This window comes from Cicer arietinum, chromosome 1 (genome assembly GCF_000331145.2).
Source record: "Cicer arietinum cultivar CDC Frontier isolate Library 1 chromosome 1, Cicar.CDCFrontier_v2.0, whole genome shotgun sequence".
NCBI lineage: Eukaryota > Viridiplantae > Streptophyta > Magnoliopsida > Fabales > Fabaceae > Cicer > Cicer arietinum.
Window position 1 is genome coordinate 34,537,271 of NC_021160.2, and position 15,639 is coordinate 34,552,909.

General features: G+C 30.9%; 1 pseudogene; it reads right to left on the reverse strand.

Moving 5' to 3' along the window:
* Window positions 1–7,080, reverse strand: part of LOC101493404 (uridine 5'-monophosphate synthase-like) — a 54,323-nt pseudogene extending 47,243 nt beyond the window's left edge.
* Between the last annotated feature and the right edge of the window lie 8,559 nt (window positions 7,081–15,639).

Below are 15,639 nucleotides of genomic sequence, written 5' to 3' on the forward strand. Positions count from 1 at the left end.
TTTAATGAAAGAAATTATTGCTAAATGTTTATTTTTAACTTAAGAGTGAAATAAATTATACTAACATACTTATTGCAGGAATAAATTTTTGTTTGTTTCTTTTTTTTTTTTAAATTTATTCAAACGATCATCATAAATGTGATTATAGAAAAATATTATTAGGCAAACAATAATACTCGAATTGTTGTGTGACCTTTCATTACCATATAGAAAATTAAAGACAATTTCTATAACGTGAATTAGTGTATAAGACCCGTCTGCCTCTTAATTGTGTTTAGTTAACCATCATCTCATAAATATTTCAAAGAAAATCTATAACTCACATTTTTTTTATAAAACTATTTAATACAAAGACTTTTAGAAGGTTTTTTTTGTTCTTAATATAAAAAAAAGGATAGTTTTTTAATATTTAAATATTATTTAAATGTCATTTTTACTCTTAATAATTATGTTTTCCATGTTATGGGGATATGAAGAGTTCTCTGAAAAGTGGAGAGATGATAGGTTCAGAAAGTGGAGATGAGATGCTTTTAAAGAGGCACATACATCCATACTATCTAAAGAAAGACAACATAAAAGGAAAAAACTAGAGGATGATTGAGTAGAAGAAATGCTATACATCTGCTAGGTTGTTCATAATATGGATTTGACTACAAACTAATTTCATTTTTTTTTAATTTTTATGAATGTTTTTGGTTATCCGACATTTAAAAACCGGTTATTAATCAATAAAATTAACACATTAAATATTTGTTTTACATCAATTTCTATTTAAAAACAACCCAAAAAACAATATCTAAAACCAATACTAAATATGTTTAGACTTTGAACATGTGTTAGCATTTTCAATACTAAATATGTTTCCAATTGGAATAACTTTTAATTTTTAAATTTTTTCAGTATGTCTTTTCCAACAAAGTTTAATCTACCCAGTATGTCTTTTCCAAAACAGTATGTCTTTTCCAACAAAGTTTAATCTACCCGAACACAGTTTCTATTTTTTGTTCTATGTTGGTCAGTTTGGGATTGTTAATTACTTGTTGGTTAGTTGTTATGTTGCATCTTTTTTTATTGTTCTTACATATTTTTGTATTTTATTTTCTTTTGTTTATTCATTTATATTGTTGCGCTTATACTAATTAATTATCTAACTATCCGATATTAATTAGTGGAGTATTTTGTTAAGAACATCAATGCATAGTCTCAGAATTTTTAGGAAAAATAAACATTTCTTTTTTCTCAAATTTCCTTGGACCATGCATAAAAATGTTTGCCTTCCACAGTTAACAAAATTACATTTTAATGAAAAAAATTATTGCTAAATGTTTTTTTTTTTAACTTAAGAGTGGAATAAATTATACTAACATACTTATTGCAGGAAGAAATTTTTGCTTGTTTCTTTTTTTTTTTTTTAAATTTATTCAAACGATCATCATAAATGTGATTATAGAAAAATATTATTAGGCAAACAATAATACTCGAATTGTTGTGTGACCTTTCATTACCATATAGAAAATTAAAGACAATTTCTATAACGTGAATTAGTGTATAAGACCCGTCTGCCTCTTAATTGTGTTTAGTTAACCATCATCTCATAAATATTTCAAAGAAAATCTATAACTCACATTTTTTTTATAAAACTATTTAATATAAAGACTTTTAGAAGGTTTTTTTTTGTTCTTAATATAAAAAAAAGGATAGTTTTTTAATATTTAAATATTATTTAAATGTCATTTTTACTCTTAATAATTATGTTTTCGATGTTATGGGGATATGAAGAGTTCTCTGAAAAGTGGAGAGATGATAGGCTCAGAAAGTGGAGATGAGATGCTTTTAAAGAGGCACATACATCCATACTATCTAAAGAAAGACAACATAAAAGAAAAAAACTAGAGGATGATTGAGTAGAAGAAAAGCTATACATCTGCTAGGTTGTTCATAATATGGATTTGACTACAAACTAATTTCATTTTTTTTTAATTTTTATGAATGTTTTTGGTTATCCGACATTTAAAAACCGGTTATTAATCAATATTTTTAAAGAGGCACATACATCCATACTATCTAAAGAAAGACAACATAAAAGGAAAAAATTAGAGGATGATTGAGTAGAAGAAAAGCTATACATCTGCTAGGTTGTTCATAATATGGATTTGACTACAAACTAATTTCATTTTTTTATTTTATTTTTATGAATGTTTTTGGTTATCCGACATTTAAAAACCGGTTATTAATCAATATATATAACACATTAAATATTTGTTTTACATCAATTTCTATTTAAAAACAACCCAAAAAACAATATCTAAAACCAATACTAGATATGTTTAGACTTTGAACATGTGTTAGCATTTTCAATACTAAATATGTTTTCAATTGGAATAACTTTTAATTTTTAAATTTTTTCAGTTTTTTTGTTCAAATTTATTCAAATGGTCAGGCGAAATATGATTTTAAATAAATTCAATAGATAAATGATAATACACAAGTGTTGTGTGAGCTTCCATTGCCTATAGAAAAATCGAAACCGATTTCTATAATGTGAATGTGTGCCTACGATAAACCATCATGATTTCTACAACTAAATGAAAATATTTTCCATGTAACCCAACTAATTACTTTTTTTTTTTTTTTAAACTTTTCTTTATTCCTTAATAAGAGAGACTTTTTATACGGTTTTTCTGTTTGTGATATAAAAAAAGTACAACTTTTAATATGTAAATATTATTTAAATGTCTTTATTAGTCTAAATTATTATTATGTTTCCCATGCAATCACGATATGAATAGTCACTACTAGAAAAACCGGATTTAGCGTTGGCCAAAAGCCTAATAATATTTTTCTATAAATGTAAATATTATTTAAATGTCATTTTTACTCTTAATTATAACCGTGTAAAACTTTTATAAAAAAAAAAATACTTTTGCCTAAACAATGCCAAAAGCTTTCATTTTCTCAATTAATCCGTTCAAAACACTAAAATATTATCCAAACCTTTCATCTTCTCAATTAATCTTCTTTTACCCAAACAATTTAGCTCAACCTTTAACTTTCTTCATTATCTTTTTTTTTTCTTCAAATTCTTTCACTTTTTTAATTTCTTAATTAGAATATTTAATATGTTTATTTTATATATTAATCTTTTTAAAATATTTACAATTTAATTTTTCATATTTCAAGATGAATTAATAATTTTAATAAAAATATATATTTAAAAATAATAGTAAATATACTTAATAAATTCAAAGAGTATTTATATTTAAGAAAATAAATATTTTTCGTACAAAATATTCATAATTAAAGGCAAACGTATTAATTAATTAGTCTACAATTCAATTCTCTTTCTCTTTCTCTTTCTCTTTCTCTTTCTCTTTCTCTTTCTCTTTCTCTTTCTCTTTCTCTTTCTCTTTCTCTTTCTCTTTCTCTTTCTCTTTCTCTTTCTCTTTCTCTTTCTCTTTCTCTTTCTCTTTCTCTTTCTCTTTCTCTTTCTCTTTCTCTTTCTCTTTCTCTTTCTCTTTCTCTTTCTCTTTCTCTTTCTCTTTCTCTTGCTCTTCATTTTACCATGACTTTTGTTATTCCTTTTGATTTTTACTTTTTTTTATAACCTTCATTTTTATTGTCTAGACAATACTAATTTCTATGTGCCTCTTTTTGTTCTCATCATTAATATCCTTTTTTTCTTTCAATAACCTTTATGTTTATCTTCTTCCAAAAGAAAATGAAATGTTGCATACTTCCACTCTCCAAACTTTTTATTTTTTATTCTTTTTTAATCGGAAAGTTAATTATTAACCAAAATGTTAGATATATATGTGTTTTTTGTAATCTTATTTGTGTTTGTTTTCCAACAACTTTCTATTTGTGTTTTTTATGTCTTTTCCAACAAAGTTTAATCTACCCGAACACAGTTTCTGTTTTTTGTTCTATGTTGGTTAGTTTGGGATTGTTAATTACTTTTTGGTTAGTTTTTATGTTGCATCTTTTTTTATTGTTCTTACATATTTTTGTATTTTATTTTCTTTTGTTCATTCATCAATATTGTTACTCTTATACTAATTAATTATCTATCTATCCGATATTAATTAGTGGAGTATTTTGTTAAGAACATTAATGCTTAGTCTCAGATTTTTTATGAGAATTGAACATTACTTTTTTCTCAAACATTGCTACTTCACGATCATCATAAATGTGATTATAGAAAAATATTGTTAGGCAAACAATAATACTCGAAGTGTTGTGTGACCTTTTATTACCATATAGAAAATTAAAGACAATTTCTATAACGTGAATTAGTGCATAAGACCCGTTTGCCTCTTAATTGTGTTTAGTTAACCATCATCTCATAAATATTTCAAAGAAAATCTATAACTCACATTTTTTTATAAAACTATTTAATATAAAGACTTTTAGAAGGTTTTTTTTGTCCTTAATATAAAAAAAAAAAAAAAGGATAGTTTTTAATGTGTAAATATTATAAACATTGATTTAGCGTCGGTGTCAGGCCTAGACTAAAACGGTCGAAGTTAATACATAACGTCAGCAAGACACCATCCGACGCTATATTAGCGTCGATCAGGCCTACTCTACACTGTCGCTATTAACAAAATTGAAACATACGACGCTAGTTATGTATGTTGACACGTCAGCTGAGAAAAAATATGTGCGTCGAATGGCTGACGCTAAAGTCAACAAACAGTAATCAACAAAATAGGTAACGTCGGGCGTTCCGACGCTAGGTTTAAATTTATTTGGTTTTTTATTTTTATTTTTTTAGCACCTACTCAATTAAATTTTTAACGTCTTATATAATAATTGATAGGTAAGAAACATTAAAAGTCATTGCATTGACAACATAATAAATGCACCATAGTATTAATTAACAACTTAACAAAGTATCATGTGTTCTGAAACTACAAAATAATAACATATTATCAAATAACAATTTTAACAAATATGAACTTGGACTCAAAAAGTATGCTATTTATAAACTGCTTATAAACATCTCAAAAAGTATGAACTTGCTTATGCTATTTATAAACTCCTTAACAACTTATGCTATTTATAAACTGCTGCAACTGCTGCAGAATTAAACATCTCAAAAAGTATGAACTTGGACTCTTCCATTTTGTTGGGAATGAAGGCCTTAATTAAATATGCACTCCATCATTGAAGACGGTATTCACGAGCTGCCGCAGCCTGATTCACCGCCTTGAGGATGCCTCATCCCACTATAATAATGTCACTACCCATATCATGGATAACCTAGAAGAAGAAAACATTTAGTGAATTGTCAAGAATAGTACAAGAGTGTGCAAAACAGCACAAAAGAACAGAAATACAACATAATGCTTTTTCAATACTGAATATATCAAAGGGGTGGGTGGTGAATTACATCTCTACCACAATCGAGTTATGGACTCACCCGTCTCAAATCAATGGACAACATCAATTAATGCGAGTAAATGTGTATCTTTTCTACTACAGAGAATTTGGATCCAAGGTCAGGAGTTTCATCACTGCAACTCTCAAACACCTCTTGACCAAAACATATAAAATCATTTATGATTCTTCACCCAGAGAGCATATAGACTTTGGAAAGAGTTGGTGATTGGAAAATCAAATGGTTAATCTAATCAAATAAATCAAAGAAAGTTACAGAATATGGAGTATTATATTGCTGCCCTAAACCATCACCACCGATCGACATTTGAACTCCAGGAGTTGCATGAATGAAACAAGGATTTATCGGTGCCAAAGGCCACAATGCTGGGTTGACTGAGATGAAGCCGATAACAAAGTTAGAATGATCCTCGACAATTTTGACAGCAGCAGCAGTGTAGTCCCCCTTGGCAAAGTTACCAGCTGAACTCATTTCAGCAAGCAGAAACAAACCTTTTCCGCGAGGCAAACCCTAAACGTTGTTCATTCGACATGTTATACTAAAACTACTTTATATGATTAACGTCGAATTTGAAATAATGTTATGATCAAAATTCGATAGACCTTCAACTTCAGTCCATCCACAATTCTAGGACCAGAGATAATGTGAGCATTTACTATATCAGCACAATACAATATATGAAAGATCACTCTGCAAATAACAGGAAACAAATATATCATGCTGAATTCAGAAACAGATGAAAGGAAACTGAAAAATAATTCGATGTATTACCCTTCATACTGCATGCTCACTGTGTTACCAATGTCCCCAAACTTACGATCCTCTAATATTATGAAGTTGTGTTTTTCTCCAATCTTAAACAGATATAGCATAAGTTAATAAATAACTACTCCAACAAAGTGATTAAAACTCCTAAAAACTTAGTAAAATGTTGTGTTGTGCATTGGTAGAAATACAATGTTAGTTTGAGTTGAGTTAGTTAGTTGATTAACTTAGTTTGTTGATGAGTTAGTTAGGTAGTTGGTTGGTTGGTTAAACTTCAAATATCTTCTATAAATTGAGGCCTGTTGTATTCCAATTTTCTATCTTTTATTAAAATGAAACCTAAAGAGTTTTACTCTCTTTCAAACTATCAAGTTTACTTTTCTTATGAGATTAAGCTTAATCTCTATGATCCCGTTTTCTAACACTGGCATCTAACATTGGCATCGGTATTCTACTTTCAATAAATAAATGAAAGCAAATCTACTTGAGTGTACAAATGTTGACAATATCAGTATGAAAAAACTTGTTATGCAAATATCAAGTATAAAAACAGCTTCTTTTAGCATCATACCGGGCGAAGCTTAGAACCAAAATCCGGAGTAAAATCTGGAAAAATATCCACGAGTTTTCAGCAAGCAAATCTCTCGTCCAAACTGAGTAGAAAGAAAAGTAAAATTAATTTAAATAATTTATTCGTCATGACCAAACTTCTAATTACAATCTCATCGATAACAATCAAGGCAAGAACACAACTCTTTCAATTTTCAACCTGTTTTTCAAATTGAGAACACACTAACTTTTTCACTATAAATAAGAGATCACAATAAAATTCACATTTAGTATGAATACCAAATTCTCACCTTGTCAGCAATTTCAAGCAATTCAGCTGCAGTTCCAACATCTGCAGTTCCAATTCAGCTTAGTTTAGCTGAACAATTTCAATCCTCAAGGGCAGTCAGCAACCTTGTCACTCCAAGCTGTTATGTCATTATTTGTGAAATCATATAGACTACTATTAAAATCTAAGTCCTAACTTGTATTAATGATTTTAGGTAGCTACTCTAGCAAAGGTGTTCCATGTCTTTGAAATAGATAGTTAAGATCATAATAAAATGAATGAGAAACAACAAAAAGAATGTTCTCCAAGTATTATGAGTGCAACAAGTCAGGCTATATATTGGTTGTTTCAGCACCTTCATGAAATCAGACACGACTAAGAAATAATCCTGTGTAGCCAGCTCCCTCAAGGACTTGTGCCAGAACTTCCTGTATGTATATAGAAGAAACAGAATACACCAGAGGCAGTTGTAAGCAATCAAATCATCCTTCATTATCTTGGGCAATTGAAATGTAAAATAACGTCCAGATTAGAGGAAAGACTTGATCAGAGGAAGTCTGATCAAACTAATGACTCAATATAAGGAAAGACTGGATGTCTACATAGTAAGGAAGTTCGATTAGAGGAAAGACTTGATCAGAGGAAGTCTGATCAAACTAATGACTCAATATAAGGAAAGACTGGATGTCTACATAGTAAGGAAGTTCGATTAGAGGAAAGACTTGATCAGAGGAAGTCTGATCAAACTAATGACTCAATATAAGGAAAGACTGGATGTCTACATAGTAAGGAAGTTCGATTAGAGGAAAGACTTGATCAGAGGAAGTCTGATCAAACTAATGACTCAATATAAGGAAAGACTGGATGTCTACATAGTAAGGAAGTTCGATTAGAGGAAAGACTTGATCAGAGGAAGTCTGATCAAACTAATGACTCAATATAAGGAAAGACTGGATGTCTACATAGTAAGGAAGTTCGATTAGAGGAAAGACTTGATCAGAGGAAGTCTGATCAAACTAATGACTCAATATAAGGAAAGACTGGATGTCTACATAGTAAGGAAGTTCGATTAGAGGAAAGACTTGATCAGAGGAAGTCTGATCAAACTAATGACTCAATATAAGGAAAGACTGGATGTCTACATAGTAAGGAAGTTCGATTAGAGGAAAGACTTGATCAGAGGAAGTCTGATCAAACTAATGACTCAATATAAGGAAAGACTGGATGTCTACATAGTAAGGAAGTTCGATTAGAGGAAAGACTTGATCAGAGGAAGTCTGATCAAACTAATGACTCAATATAAGGAAAGACTGGATGTCTACATAGTAAGGAAGTTCGATTAGAGGAAAGACTTGATCAGAGGAAGTCTGATCAAACTAATGACTCAATATAAGGAAAGACTGGATGTCTACATAGTAAGGAAGTTCGATTAGAGGAAAGACTTGATCAGAGGAAGTCTGATCAAACTAATGACTCAATATAAGGAAAGACTGGATGTCTACATAGTAAGGAAGTTCGATTAGAGGAAAGACTTGATCAGAGGAAGTCTGATCAAACTAATGACTCAATATAAGGAAAGACTGGATGTCTACATAGTAAGGAAGTTCGATTAGAGGAAAGACTTGATCAGAGGAAGTCTGATCAAACTAATGACTCAATATAAGGAAAGACTGGATGTCTACATAGTAAGGAAGTTCGATTAGAGGAAAGACTTGATCAGAGGAAGTCTGATCAAACTAATGACTCAATATAAGGAAAGACTGGATGTCTACATAGTAAGGAAGTTCGATTAGAGGAAAGACTTGATCAGAGGAAGTCTGATCAAACTAATGACTCAATATAAGGAAAGACTGGATGTCTACATAGTAAGGAAGTTCGATTAGAGGAAAGACTTGATCAGAGGAAGTCTGATCAAACTAATGACTCAATATAAGGAAAGACTGGATGTCTACATAGTAAGGAAGTTCGATTAGAGGAAAGACTTGATCAGAGGAAGTCTGATCAAACTAATGACTCAATATAAGGAAAGACTGGATGTCTACATAGTAAGGAAGTTCGATTAGAGGAAAGACTTGATCAGAGGAAGTCTGATCAAACTAATGACTCAATATAAGGAAAGACTGGATGTCTACATAGTAAGGAAGTTCGATTAGAGGAAAGACTTGATCAGAGGAAGTCTGATCAAACTAATGACTCAATATAAGGAAAGACTGGATGTCTACATAGTAAGGAAGTTCGATTAGAGGAAAGACTTGATCAGAGGAAGTCTGATCAAACTAATGACTCAATATAAGGAAAGACTGGATGTCTACATAGTAAGGAAGTTCGATTAGAGGAAAGACTTGATCAGAGGAAGTCTGATCAAACTAATGACTCAATATAAGGAAAGACTGGATGTCTACATAGTAAGGAAGTTCGATTAGAGGAAAGACTTGATCAGAGGAAGTCTGATCAAACTAATGACTCAATATAAGGAAAGACTGGATGTCTACATAGTAAGGAAGTTCGATTAGAGGAAAGACTTGATCAGAGGAAGTCTGATCAAACTAATGACTCAATATAAGGAAAGACTGGATGTCTACATAGTAAGGAAGTTCGATTAGAGGAAAGACTTGATCAGAGGAAGTCTGATCAAACTAATGACTCAATATAAGGAAAGACTGGATGTCTACATAGTAAGGAAGTTCGATTAGAGGAAAGACTTGATCAGAGGAAGTCTGATCAAACTAATGACTCAATATAAGGAAAGACTGGATGTCTACATAGTAAGGAAGTTCGATTAGAGGAAAGACTTGATCAGAGGAAGTCTGATCAAACTAATGACTCAATATAAGGAAAGACTGGATGTCTACATAGTAAGGAAGTTCGATTAGAGGAAAGACTTGATCAGAGGAAGTCTGATCAAACTAATGACTCAATATAAGGAAAGACTGGATGTCTACATAGTAAGGAAGTTCGATTAGAGGAAAGACTTGATCAGAGGAAGTCTGATCAAACTAATGACTCAATATAAGGAAAGACTGGATGTCTACATAGTAAGGAAGTTCGATTAGAGGAAAGACTTGATCAGAGGAAGTCTGATCAAACTAATGACTCAATATAAGGAAAGACTGGATGTCTACATAGTAAGGAAGTTCGATTAGAGGAAAGACTTGATCAGAGGAAGTCTGATCAAACTAATGACTCAATATAAGGAAAGACTGGATGTCTACATAGTAAGGAAGTTCGATTAGAGGAAAGACTTGATCAGAGGAAGTCTGATCAAACTAATGACTCAATATAAGGAAAGACTGGATGTCTACATAGTAAGGAAGTTCGATTAGAGGAAAGACTTGATCAGAGGAAGTCTGATCAAACTAATGACTCAATATAAGGAAAGACTGGATGTCTACATAGTAAGGAAGTTCGATTAGAGGAAAGACTTGATCAGAGGAAGTCTGATCAAACTAATGACTCAATATAAGGAAAGACTGGATGTCTACATAGTAAGGAAGTTCGATTAGAGGAAAGACTTGATCAGAGGAAGTCTGATCAAACTAATGACTCAATATAAGGAAAGACTGGATGTCTACATAGTAAGGAAGTTCGATTAGAGGAAAGACTTGATCAGAGGAAGTCTGATCAAACTAATGACTCAATATAAGGAAAGACTGGATGTCTACATAGTAAGGAAGTTCGATTAGAGGAAAGACTTGATCAGAGGAAGTCTGATCAAACTAATGACTCAATATAAGGAAAGACTGGATGTCTACATAGTAAGGAAGTTCGATTAGAGGAAAGACTTGATCAGAGGAAGTCTGATCAAACTAATGACTCAATATAAGGAAAGACTGGATGTCTACATAGTAAGGAAGTTCGATTAGAGGAAAGACTTGATCAGAGGAAGTCTGATCAAACTAATGACTCAATATAAGGAAAGACTGGATGTCTACATAGTAAGGAAGTTCGATTAGAGGAAAGACTTGATCAGAGGAAGTCTGATCAAACTAATGACTCAATATAAGGAAAGACTGGATGTCTACATAGTAAGGAAGTTCGATTAGAGGAAAGACTTGATCAGAGGAAGTCTGATCAAACTAATGACTCAATATAAGGAAAGACTGGATGTCTACATAGTAAGGAAGTTCGATTAGAGGAAAGACTTGATCAGAGGAAGTCTGATCAAACTAATGACTCAATATAAGGAAAGACTGGATGTCTACATAGTAAGGAAGTTCGATTAGAGGAAAGACTTGATCAGAGGAAGTCTGATCAAACTAATGACTCAATATAAGGAAAGACTGGATGTCTACATAGTAAGGAAGTTCGATTAGAGGAAAGACTTGATCAGAGGAAGTCTGATCAAACTAATGACTCAATATAAGGAAAGACTGGATGTCTACATAGTAAGGAAGTTCGATTAGAGGAAAGACTTGATCAGAGGAAGTCTGATCAAACTAATGACTCAATATAAGGAAAGACTGGATGTCTACATAGTAAGGAAGTTCGATTAGAGGAAAGACTTGATCAGAGGAAGTCTGATCAAACTAATGACTCAATATAAGGAAAGACTGGATGTCTACATAGTAAGGAAGTTCGATTAGAGGAAAGACTTGATCAGAGGAAGTCTGATCAAACTAATGACTCAATATAAGGAAAGACTGGATGTCTACATAGTAAGGAAGTTCGATTAGAGGAAAGACTTGATCAGAGGAAGTCTGATCAAACTAATGACTCAATATAAGGAAAGACTGGATGTCTACATAGTAAGGAAGTTCGATTAGAGGAAAGACTTGATCAGAGGAAGTCTGATCAAACTAATGACTCAATATAAGGAAAGACTGGATGTCTACATAGTAAGGAAGTTCGATTAGAGGAAAGACTTGATCAGAGGAAGTCTGATCAAACTAATGACTCAATATAAGGAAAGACTGGATGTCTACATAGTAAGGAAGTTCGATTAGAGGAAAGACTTGATCAGAGGAAGTCTGATCAAACTAATGACTCAATATAAGGAAAGACTGGATGTCTACATAGTAAGGAAGTTCGATTAGAGGAAAGACTTGATCAGAGGAAGTCTGATCAAACTAATGACTCAATATAAGGAAAGACTGGATGTCTACATAGTAAGGAAGTTCGATTAGAGGAAAGACTTGATCAGACGAAGTCAAGTTAAAGTCTATAATAGAACATTCAGAGGAAGTCTACATAGTACATCCAGAGGGAAAGTTTAGAGGATGCGTAGAACGTCCAGATGGATGGTTCAAAGGATGTTTAGAAGATACAGAGGGAAGGTTCAAAAGATGTGTTAACACAGATAACACCCCAGTTAGCACACTAACATACATAGGTTAGATTTAAAGGATGTCTGATTTCCTGCTGCAATGGTTCGAATATGAGATTCTCTAATATGGTCTTTATCCTCTTTTAGTGTTGTCTTGGACTTTAAACAACACCAAATATGAGGGAGAGGACATGCAAGAGGTCAGATTGGAGGAATAGTGCTTCAGATGCTTGCTTCCATTGAAGGATCATGGGAAGAGAAGGAAAAATAGAGGATGTTGATGATGAATAGTACATAGTGAAATGAATGTGTTAGGATGGAAGAGAAACTGGGATTGGTGAATAATGTATGAATGATATGTATACCCGTGATTGAGAGAGAGAAAGAAAAGTGACGTGTTTTCCTCTTTTGACACATGTACTTGTTAATATTACCACTTTCCTATCCCAATTTTGAACATAAATTAAATATTACTAAAAATAATGTATAATGTTTAATGAAAATTCAAATAATCTAATTATTATCTTAATCTTGTAATATTTCTAAGGTAGTGAGAGAGGGGCTGTTATAAAAGTATCTTACAAATTACACACCACACTATACGTATCAATGGAAAAAGAAAGGAAATCTTCGGAGCAAGGTTCTTCATCTTCGGCAGCAAATGCAACAAAGCTATTTCAAAGATTGTTTAGTGAGGATGACGAAGTTATAATTCTCCAATGCCTCGCAAGTGACGATCTAAATTCAGATGCAAAGGATGATGCTTACATCTATTTTAAGAACAAACTTAGTTTTGAACCTAGTAACTGTCAACTTAAAGAGAAGATTCGCAATTGGAAAATTAAGTTTGATAAGAATATGAAAAGAAGATTTTCAATTTTTCTTCGTAAACACGGCGTATGATTATTTAATTTTTCTAAGAAAGTTTAGATACCAGAAAGAAAAAAAAAATTAGAGGACTTTGATTTGAACAAAATGTTCATGAGAGTTAGGAATTTACTGGACAAAACAAAGAAGGTTGAGTTTGATGAAAGGTGGAAGAAGTTGAAACTTTTGGAAATTAATTTTCGTCGCTACGGTTTAGCATTTTGTAAAGACCTTTCTAAAATGCTTTCGTGTGCGTCAAATCGTTCCTCCTTAGACTAAGTATTTGATTTTGATTTCAAATATTCTCTGTTTTATTGTTTTATTCTTCTTTCTTGTTTTTTGGTTTGAGTACTATTGTACTAATTTTGCTTTTTTTATGAATCATTTGAATGGATATGAATCATTTTGTTAAGTTAATTTTGATAATGATTGAAGTGTCATTTCTTTTATATTTAACATGAATGTTTTTTCTATTTGTATGTTTTTTCTTTTATATTTAACTCAATTTTTCTTTCTTTTTATGTGACCATCACAGTCCATTTATCTCTATTCTTATATATATATATATATATTTAATAAAATAATGCCCGAGTTTGTTTAAGATACTAATGAGATGTAAATAATGAACGGATACCTTCTGAGTAATTTGCATACTAAATACTTTTTTTTTCTCAAATTTCCTTGGACCATGCATAAAAATGTTTGCCTTTCACAGTTAACAAAGTTATATTTAATGAAAAAAAATTATTGCTAAATGTTTTTTTTTTAACTTAAGAGTGGAATAAATTATACTAACATACTTATTGCAGGAATAAATTTTTGCTTGTTTCTTTTTTTTTTTAATTTATTCAAACGATCATCATAAATGTGATTATAGAAAAATATTATTAGGCAAACAATAATACTCGAAGTGTTGTGTGACCTTTCATTACCATATAGAAAATTAAAGACAATTTCTATAACGTGAATTAGTGCATAAGACCCGTCTGCCTCTGAATTGTGTTTAGTTAACCATCATCTCATAAATATTTCAAAGAAAATCTATAACTCAAATTTTTTTATAAAACTATTTTATATAAAGACTTTTAGAAGGTTTTTTTTTCCTTAATATAAAAAAAGGATAGTTTTTAATGTGTAAATATTATTTAAATGTCATTTTTACTTTTAATAATTATGTTTTCCATGTTATGGGGATATGAAGAGTTCTCTGAAAAATGGAGAGATGATAGGCTCAGAAAGTGGAGATGAGATCTTTTAAAGAGACACATACATCCATACTATCTAAAGAAAAACAACATAAAAGGAAAAAATTAGAGGATGATTGTGTAGAAGAAAAGCTATACATTGCTAGGTTGTTCATAATATGGATTTGACTACAAACTAATTTCATTTATTTTTATTTTTATGAATGTTTTTGGTTATCCGACATTTAAGAACCGGTTATTAATCAATATATGTAACACATTAAATATTTGTTTTACATCAACTTCTATTTAAAAACAACCAAAAAAACAATATCTAAAACCAATACTAAATATGTTTAGACTATGAACAAGTGCTAACCACATTTGTTAGCATTTTCAATACTAAATATGTTTCCAATTGGAATAACTTTTTCTTTTTAAATTTTTTCAGTTTTTTTGTTCAAATTTATTCAAATGGTTAGGCGAAATGGGATTTTAAATAAATTCAATAGATAAATGATAATACACAAGTGTTGTGTGAGCTTTCATTGCCTATAGAAAAATCGAAACTGATTTCTATAATGTGAATGTGTGCCTACGATAAACCATCATGATTTCTACAACTAAATAAAAATATTTTCCATGTAACCCAAGTAATTACTTTTTTTTTTTGAAACTATTCTTTAGTCCTTAATAAGAGAGACTTTTTATAAGGTTTTTCTGTTTTTGATATAAAAAAAGTACAGCTTTTAATATGTAAATATTATTTAAATGTCTTTATTAGTCTTAATTATTATTATGTTTCCCATGCAATCATGATATGAATAGTCACTACTAGAAAAACTGGATTTAGCTTCGGTGTCAGGCCTAGACTAAAACGGTCGAAGTTAATACATAACGTCAGCAAGACACCATCCGACGCTATATTAGCGTCGGTCAGGCTTACTCTACGCCGACGCTATTAACAAAATTGAAACATACGACGCTAGTTATGTATGTTGACACGTCAGCTGAGAAAAAATATGTGCGTCGAATGGCTGACCCTAAAGTCAACAAACAGTAATCAACAAAATAGGTAGCGTCGGTTGTTCCAACGCTAGGTTTAAATTTATTTGGTTTTTTTATTTTTATTTTTTTAGCACCTACTGAATTAAATTTTAACGTCTTATATAATAATTGATAGGTAAGAAACATTAAAAGTCATTGTATTGACAACATAACAAATGCAACATAGTATTAATTAACAACTTAACAAAGTATCATGTGTTCTAAAACTACAAAATAATAACATAGTATCAAATAACAATTTTAACAAATATGA